The sequence below is a fragment of the Peromyscus eremicus genome, chromosome 7 (genome assembly GCF_949786415.1).
Source record: "Peromyscus eremicus chromosome 7, PerEre_H2_v1, whole genome shotgun sequence".
Taxonomy (NCBI): Eukaryota; Metazoa; Chordata; class Mammalia; order Rodentia; family Cricetidae; genus Peromyscus; species Peromyscus eremicus.
Window position 1 is genome coordinate 107,880,610 of NC_081422.1, and position 7,403 is coordinate 107,888,012.

The 7,403-nt window shown below is 45.9% G+C and overlaps 1 non-coding gene across 1 annotated transcript; it reads right to left on the reverse strand.

The window, feature by feature from the left end:
• Nucleotides 1-4,959: 4,959 nt before the first annotated feature.
• On the reverse strand, nt 4,960-5,063 carry LOC131915724 (U6 spliceosomal RNA). Its single transcript, XR_009380384.1, has one exon. It is a non-coding gene; the product is annotated as a U6 spliceosomal RNA (small nuclear RNA).
• Between the last annotated feature and the right edge of the window lie 2,340 nt (nt 5,064-7,403).

A 7,403-nucleotide genomic window follows, 5' to 3' on the forward strand; every position in this document is an offset into this window, starting at 1 on the left:
ACTCTGAGCACTTTGAAGGCAGAGGCAGTGAATCTCTGGGTTTCAGGCCAGCCCAGGCTACATAGTGAGACCTTGTCTAAAACAAACCAAACCCAAAACTTATTTAGAGCTTCAAGATTAGTGGCTAAAGGCACTTGTTACCAAGCCCAATAGCCTGAGTTCAATCCTGAGACACACTTTGGGGAAAGGAGAATCAATCCTCCAGGATGTCCTTTGACCTCCACAGGTGTGCTGTGGTACCTGAGTGTGCTCTTCTGAGTCAGGGCTGGGAAACTGATGTTCTGTGGGAGACTCCCGTGAAAGACTGATTAAGACAAACATTCCTCTTTCCTTTTCCATACCATATTTTCTGTGCTATTCAATAAATAGGTGGCTGCTGTGGATATCATTCTGTATAAATAAAACACTGATTGGCCAGTGGCCAGGCAGGAAGTATAGGCGGGACAAGGAGAGAGGAGAATTCTGGGAAGTAGAAGGCTGAGGCAGAGACACTGCCAGCCGCGCCATGACAAGCAACATGTGAAGACGCCGGTAAGCCACAAGCCCCATGGCAAGGTATAGATTTATAGAAATGGATTAATTTAAGATATAAGAACAGTTAGCAAGAAGCCTGCCATGGCCATACAGTTTGTAAGCAATATAAGTCTCTGTGTTTACTTGGTCGGGTCTGAGGGGCTGTGGGACTGGCGGGTGTCAGAGATTTGTCCTGACTGTTTGCCAGGCAGGAAAACTCTGGCTACAGGTAGCCTTGAGCCCAATAAATTGGTGGCCTTGAGCCGGGCAGTGGTGGTGCACACCTTTAATCCCAGCACTTGGAAGGCAGAGACAGGCAGATCTGTGTGAGTTTGAGGCCAGCCTGGTCACAGAGTGAGTTCTAGGACAGGCACCAAAACTACACAGAAAAACCCTGTATCGAAAAACCAAAATAAATAAATAAATAAATAAATAAGTGGCCTTTGTTCAGGACTAAGATTAAATGGCTATTAGATTAGAATAGGAAAGATCAGGAATCTGAATAAAAAATCTGAATAAATAATGCCAACCAAGAATTGGTCTTCTTGTATGTGTCATGGCCAAACCTTATCTCCATTACTAATTAATTAATTAATTAATAATAGGGCTGCATAGATGGTTCAGTGGTTAAGAACACTGGCTTCCCTTTCAGAAGTCCTGGATTCGATTCTCAGCACTCACATGGCAGCTCACAACCTTCTGTAACTCTAATCCCAGGGCATTGATGCACCCTTCTGGCCTCTCTAGCCCCCAGGCACATAAGTGGTGCACCATGCAGGCAAAACACCCATACACATAAACTTTAAAAAATGAAAAAGGCTCAGGGGTTGAGTATTTACCTAACACGAATGAGGTCGGTCCTAGGTTTAGTCCTCAGAACTAAGGAGGGTGGGTGTTTGTCCTCTTTACTTTATGTTGCTGTGTTAAAGCATCAGGATCAAAAGCAACTTGGCAATAAAATAACTTATTTTGCTTACAGGTCACAGTCCATGGTCAGAAGCCAGTGTAGGAATCTGGAGGCAGGAGCTGAAGAAGCCAGAGGCGTGCTGCTCACTGGCTTGCTCAGCTTGTTTGGTTTTTATACCCCCCAGGACCACCTTTTCAGAGGTGGTACCGCCCACAGTGGGCTGGGCCCTCCCACGTCAATCATTATTGAAGAAAATGCCCCCACAGGCTTGTCTACAGGCCAATCTGATTGGGGCATTTTCTCAATTGATGGGTCTCTCTTCCCAGATGACTCAATTTGTGTGAAACTGACAAAACAACAATAACAAAACCAACAGCACAGAGTTCTGTTGCCGCGATAAAACACTGGCCAGAAGCAACTTAGAGAAAGAACACCTTATACTTCCGGGTCATGACCCATCATGGAGAGACGTCAGGACAGGAACTCAAGGCAGGAACCATGGAGGACTACTGCTGGTTGGCTCACTCAAGCTCATGCGTAGCTGGCTTTCTTTTCTTTTCAAATACGTTTTATTTGCTTGTTTATTTTTAGGCAGGGTCTCACTCCTGACTGGCCTGGAACTTACTATATAGACCAGGCTGGCATAAAACTCACAGAGATCCACCTGCCTCTGCGTCCCCAGTGCTGGGATAAAAGACATGCGCCACCACACCTGACTTAGCGAGCTCTCTTGTACAGCTCAGGACCATGTGCCCAGGGAATGGTGCCACTCACATAGGCCAGGCCCTCCTACAACAGTTAATAATCAGTACACTGCCTCACAGACATGTCCACAGGCCAACCTGATCGAGGCAATTCCTGAGTTGAGGCTTCTCTCAGAAGACTCTAGGCTGTGTCAAGAGGGCAAATCTATCCAGGACACTGGGGTTCCCAGAACTTATGTCTCTTATGATGTCACTTTCTGGGACTTTGGACCTAGTATAGCCAGACCTTCTCATCTTTCAGAAAACAAAACAGGAAATGCAGATTATGTCGTCCTCTGGTTGTATGTTGACAGATATAGAAATTAAACTTGAGACACTAGTGGACCAACATGGCGTGGGCCAAATGAATAACTCTTTGGGCCACATCTAGTTATGACATTTGATCCAGATAGAAAACCACTATGATTATTCAGAGACTAAGTAAATCGCAGCCACATATGTGGCTGTAAGCTCAGAGAGTGGGGTCAACCTAAGGAGCCTCCCCAAAGAAGAAATGGCAGGACGTGGGGAATGACCAAACGTACCAGAAAACTAACCAACCAAAAAAGTCTAAACAAACTTTAAAGTGTGTGGCACCAGGAAGCACGTACTCCCTACAGAAAGAAATTTGGGAAGAATGGTAATGGGGGCAGTCATTTTTTTGCCCCTACCCCATCCCTGCCCCGCTCCCCAGGGCTCCCGTGGGTCCTTGGGTGTTGTCAGGCAGCTCAGACTCCTGAAAGGACAAATGTGGATGAAGACATCCCAGAAGCCCTCGCTGTCATATGACCAAGTGGGCTCCTGACACATGACCATCAACTTTTATGGGGTTGCTTGTTTCTCAATTTTATCTTTTCATTACTTTATGACTGATCCCCTAGCTTGGTTGCACAACTTAACCCTGAGATCTGGAGCTCATGACTTTCTTTGTCAGAAAACTTAAAGAAGTAAGAAAGATCAGAAAAGGACCCTGGAGCCTTTGGTAGCCCCCACCTTATAATCCCAGTACTCCAGAGGCAGAGGCAGGAGGATCCCTGTGGGTTTGAAGCCAGCCTGGTCTACAGAGAGAGTTTCAGGACAGCCAGGGCTACACAGAAGAACCCTGTCTCAAAGACCAAAATCAAAAGAAAAAAAAAATGACTGTGGCACAGCAGAACTGCCACGGTTTTAGCTGGGGTGGGGGTGGGAGGGGCTTCTGTTTATTTCTTATCACACTTATTTATTTATGTTTTCGGGCACACGCGTGCCACCGCTTGTATGTAGAGGTCAGTGGACAGCTTGTAGGAGTTGGGTCTTTCCTTCCACCCCGTGAGTTCTGGGGATTGAACTCGGGACTCCAGGCTATCGGCAAATGCCTTCACTTGAGCTGTGGCTCCTGCCCTGTTGGTTTGGAACATCTCATTCTACAGCTAGGGCTGCCCTTAGATTTGCAGTCCTCTCTCTTAGAGGACTTCCAAGTCCGGAGAGTACAGGTGTGAATCACCATGCCTGGCTTATTTATTTATTTACCGTTTAAGTAACTTTTAATTTTATATTGAGTAGGTGTGTGCGTTTGTGTGTGTGCACAAGTGTGTCTGTACGTGGAATTCAGAAGTTGACATCTGGTGTCTTATTCAATCACTCACCACGTTATTTTGACAGAGTCTTTTGAAGCTGGAGCTCACTGACTTGGCAAGACTGACTGACTAGAGGGGCCCAGGGATCCTCTGGAATTATAAGCGTGTTGGGCACAACTTTTTTTTTTCTTTTTGCAACATGATTTCTGAAGACTCAAATTCAGGAAGTCCTCATGCTTATGTGACAAGCTCTTTACTGACTTTCAATTTTGATATGAGTTCCTGGCCAGGTGGTGGTAGCATACGCCTTTGATCCCAGCACTCGGGAGGATCTCTGTGAGTTTGAGGCCAGCCTGGTCTACAGAGCAAGATCCAGGACAGGCACCAAAACTACACAGAGAAACCCTGTCTCAAAAAAACCAAAATAAATAAAATAAAATAATAAAAACACAGTAAAAAGAGCTCCTTTATGCCAGATATAGATCTATAGATGTAGATATAGATGCAGATGGGACTGGAGAGATGGCTCAGCAGTTAAGAGCACTGCCTGAGCAAGGGCTGTCAAGATCATGATGGGGAAACCCACAGAGAGCTGACTCAAGCTCATGAGAGCTCATGGACTCTAGACCGACAGCTGGGGAACCTGCATGAGACCTACCTAGGCCCTCTGCATATGGGTGACAGTTGTGTAGCTTGGTCTGTTTGTGGGGCCCCTAGCAGTGGGATCAGGATCTGATGACCCTGGAGCATGAGCTGGCTTTTTGGAACCTATTCCCTATGGTGGGATGCCTTGCTGAGCCTTGATGGGCGTGGGGGGGGGCGGGGCTTGGTCCTGTCTCAACTTGATATGCCAAGCTTTGTTGACTCCCATGGGAGGCCTTGCCCTTTCGGAAGAGTGGTTAGCAGGTTGGGGGGTGCGGGGTGTGTGTGTGTGTGTGTGTGTGTGTGTGTGTGTGTGTGTGTGTAGAAAAGAGGTGGGGGGAGGGAACAGGAGGAGAAGAGAGGAGGGAGGGGAAACTGTGGTTGGTATATAAAATAAATAAATAAATTTAATTGAAAAAAAAAGAGCACTTGGTTTCTCTTCCAGAGGACACAGATTCAGTTCCCAGCACCCACATGGCAGCTCACAACCATCTGTAACTCCAGGGGATCTGACACACTCTTCTGGCCTCAACGAGTACTAGGCACTCATGTGGTATACAGACATATGCAGGCAGAACATTCATACACATAAAATAAAATAAATATTGAATGCTTCACAGATTTTTATGTCACCCTTGCCCAGGGTCCACCCTAATCTCTGTATGGTGTCAGTTTTGGTGTGTGTCCTGCCAGAGCAAGCACTCTTATACTTAAAAAAAGAAAAAAGATTTGATTTTACTTTTTATTTGTGTGTGTGTGTGTGTGTGTGTGTGTGTGTGTGTGTGTGTGTCCCCAGAAGATTGAGGATAACTTTGGCTACATGATACCCTGTCTCAAAAAAAAAAAAAAACAAAATAAATAAGGTTTTAACACTTGAACTAAAATAAAAGTGGTACAGTGTCAGAAACAACCTACAATCTGCCTTCTCCTGGCAAGCTTTTTCTGCACAGGGCCAAATAACAAGCATTTTAGGTCTGTTGCTCCTGAGTCTCCGCTGGGACTGCTGTACCCCTTCAGTGCATCGGGAAAGCAGTCATGCTGGAGAACTGGGGATGACTATGATCAGGAGTGCTTTAGCCACGGACACTGACATTTCAGTCTTAAACATGTAGGCTGAGGGGATGGAGGGCTCAGTGTGTGAAGTACTTGTCTTGCAAGCTTGAGGACCAATCCCCAGCACCCACGTACAAATAACAGGAATGGTGGCACAATCCGTAGTCCCAATGCTGGGGGGGCAGAGACAGAAGGGTCCCTGGGGCTTGATGGACAGCCAGGCTGGCCACTGAGAGGCCCTGTTGCAAAGGAGGTTGATGGTGTTCCTAAGGATGACACTCAGAGTTGTCCTCTGGCTTCCACATGCTCCCATGCTCACATGCCTACACACCACACCATACATAAACCAACACACAAGAGTACAAGCACACACATGCACAGTGTGGAACTGGGTCTCTGGCCAGTCCATCATTGCCCGTCTGAAAATATAAAACTATTCTTAGCTGGCAGGCCATTGAAAAACAGGCCACAGGCTGCATTTGGTCCTCTGCCTATAGTTGGTCAACCCTGCTCTAAACACTCAGCCTCAATTCTTCAAAAAACGTTTACTGCATGTTATCATCTTGTATCTAAAAACTGAGGAGAAACAGAGAAGTTAGATTTACCATGCTCTAAGAAAATTTTAAAACATCATGTAAAGTAATTTCAGACTTGAAAAAAAAATAACACAACACAAAGAATCCCTTCATTGATTGATTCCCCAAATGGCACCATTTTTCCATGGTTCTCTTCTTTTCTCTGGTTCTCTTCATGCTTCGAATACCAACTTTGGGATACATTTTTTTGCACTTCTCCATATTTTTTTCTGAATGGGTTGGAGTCATTCGTAAAAAATGTGTCCAAAAAGAAAAAAAAGAAAAGAATAGTCTCTCACATTCCCACTGTAATGATCAAATCAATAAATCAAGCAAAAAAAAAAAAACCTTTATTTTTAAAAGAGAAGGTCTCATGTATCCCAGGCTGGCCTTGAATTCACTGTGTAGCCAAGGATAACCTTTAACTTCTGTTCCCTTTGACACCACCTCCCAGGTAAAAAATATTACTTACTCCTTTGGCTGTGGGCCATTATCAAAGGAGAACACTAACCAGGTGGTGGTGGCACACACCTTTAATCCCAGCACTCGGGAGGCAGAGGCAGGCAGATCTCTGAGTTCGAGGCCAGCCTGGTCTACAGAGTGAGTTTCAGGACAGCCAAGGCTACACAAAGAAACCTTGTCTTGAAAAACTAACCAACTAACTAATGAACAATGAGAGCACTGACCTTGAGATAAGGTGTTATCTAATCTATGGGTCTAATTCTTTTCACAACTGCCAGCTACCATCCTGTATGAGCCAACCTTCTAGATACTCATCAGTCTGGTGACTACCTCCATGACCCAGTGAATTTCATATTACAGTCTCTATCTCACCAGGGTGTGATCTAAGGTGAAGAGCGTCTGCCATTGCCCAGACACATGGAGAAGGTGGCAGAGCCAGGAGCTCTGAGGCATGACTGAGATTCAAGCTACTACACTCTTGCACGCCAGTTGTGTGCAGTCTTGAGGGAGCTGGAGGACATAGGAAGTGGACTTCCCCACCCCCGACTCTAATCAGGAGTGGGGACTGCAGTGAGGCAGCTTTTGTGGATCACCAGTCATGCGGAGGTGACACTTTGCCGTGGTGCAGCTGTTATTGAGTGACTCACGCTTCTGTAGGTGACCCTAGTAAAGTCACTGGGCCACCAAGGTGTACTTGGATGGAACCATTTCTGTGGGTTGTCACCATGTCTGGGTGAATAGACATCTGTTCACATCTCCCCCAGGAAAAACGAGACAATTAATCAGTACCCAGAAGCAACACAACAGAAGCAAAGATGAGTCTGGGAAGGGCAGTTGCATGGTCCTTGCTACAGAGTAGTAAGACACGCAACCAAAGCTGAGCTGTCTGGAGGTGGAATGTCTGTGAGAAATCCTGATGGAGCCATCTAGCTACGTGTGGAGAGACAAGGGA